Source organism: Neopelma chrysocephalum, unplaced genomic scaffold, assembly GCF_003984885.1.
Source record: "Neopelma chrysocephalum unplaced genomic scaffold, ASM398488v2 Primary Assembly neopelma1_91, whole genome shotgun sequence".
In the NCBI taxonomy this organism is placed as follows: Eukaryota; Metazoa; Chordata; class Aves; order Passeriformes; family Pipridae; genus Neopelma; species Neopelma chrysocephalum.
The window spans coordinates 1,559,342-1,561,122 of NW_020897753.1; positions in this window are offsets into that span (position 1 = coordinate 1,559,342).

Below are 1,781 nucleotides of genomic sequence, written 5' to 3' on the forward strand. Positions count from 1 at the left end.
CAGAGGCAGAGCTGGGCTCAGCCTCCTTCCTCCCAGGAGGAACCAAGGATGGGCTGAGCCACAAGGGCCACAAGACAGAGCCTGCCTGTGACCTGCTCCAGGCATCCTGCTGCCTGGGGCAGCCCAGCCAGGCCCCAGCTCCCCCAGAGCCCAAGCCCAGCCAGAGGGCTCTCAGGCCCCTCTGCCCCTTCCATCGTGCTCCCTGCCCTGTGTCTCCCAGGAGAAGGGCTGGACACCCTCGGCGTGGCCAAGGACCTGCTGCCTGGTTGAAGGTTCCCACCTCAGCGATGAGGGGATCGGCCGGCAGAGGGAAAACCCCGTGTCCCTCATGAACTACCTGAGGCACCTGCGCCGCCGCTGCCTGCTCCAGGACATGCTCCAGAGGGGAGGGAACAAGAAAGACTTGGATGAAGAGGCGGCACTTTTCTCTGATTGAGGAACACCTGATGGGCAAAGGGAGCAATATACTGCAAGATACATTTATTATTTATTATTTATCATTTATTATTTATAATTAATAAATTATTTATGAAAAAGATAGTTTTTGTAAGTAGTGAGTGAAATCATTGTCAGAGAAGTAGCACAGAAATTCAATTTGCAAAAATTCTCTTCACAGATGTAGTTTGACTGAAGCAGGTGATTTCCTGACAGCTTGTTTGCAGAGAACAATTAATAACTGTCCACTGTTGCAGGAACTAGCGTAACAACTACATGCTGGGCTTACTTCTAGGGAAACAAAAATGGGGAGGAGTTGAAATCAGCTTCATCTAGAGGGGCCAGGATAATATTTTATATAAAATATATCCTATCGCTTCTCATGCTGAAGCTTCAGCAAGAGATCAAGGAAACCTCTAGTGAATTCTGCAAGAAGAGCAACCTTGTCTTGATATTATAAAAGTTTTAGACTTTTAACTCTAAAAGGCTGAGCTTTGCAAATGAAAATTTGAGATGTCAGTTAAGATAAATGTACTCTACAACATAAGAAATTTCCTAAGGACATTTGGACTCATTTCAAGGAAGTGAGGAGGAGGAAGGAAGGAAGGAAGGAGCAGGAGCCGGAGGTGTGAAGGCACTTTGGGAACTGTGGTCAGTGTGCACTGGGATAACGAAGTGTCTCACTGGGTCCCAGGACTGATGGTAACGACCATCTGAGAAGGTATCAGGGAAATGGGGTTCAGATACATCTGCCCTTTATCCTGGGAAGGCAGCCTCAGGAAATGACGTTGAGTCTCCTTTACAGCAAATTGTCATAAATCAATAGGAATTTAGGATTTCTCTGGCAGCACACAATACTCAAGCAGGAACATGTAAAATACGTGATAGTTGCGAGAATTTCCTGACAGTTCTACTATGAAATATATTTATTTGCAATCAGTAAGTTTAGTTTTGAGCAGCTATCAGAAGTCATATGTGTGTATACAGTAGAAAGTATGTATATATGTATATTGCACATTGATATGATATGTATGTATAATTATATGGTATATATGTATATTGCATATTTATATATGTATATGTTGCATATTGTATGATATGTTATGATATATATTGCATATTTATGTTGCATGATATAAATTATGATATATATGCATATTGGTTTTATATATATGTGCATTTATATATGATTATTACGTATTGATATGATATATATGTACTTTGCATATAAATATGTATAGTTCGAGATATATATTGATATGATATATATGGATATTGATACATATGTATATTGGTAAAATATATGGATATTGATATGACGTATATGGATATTGATATATATGGAT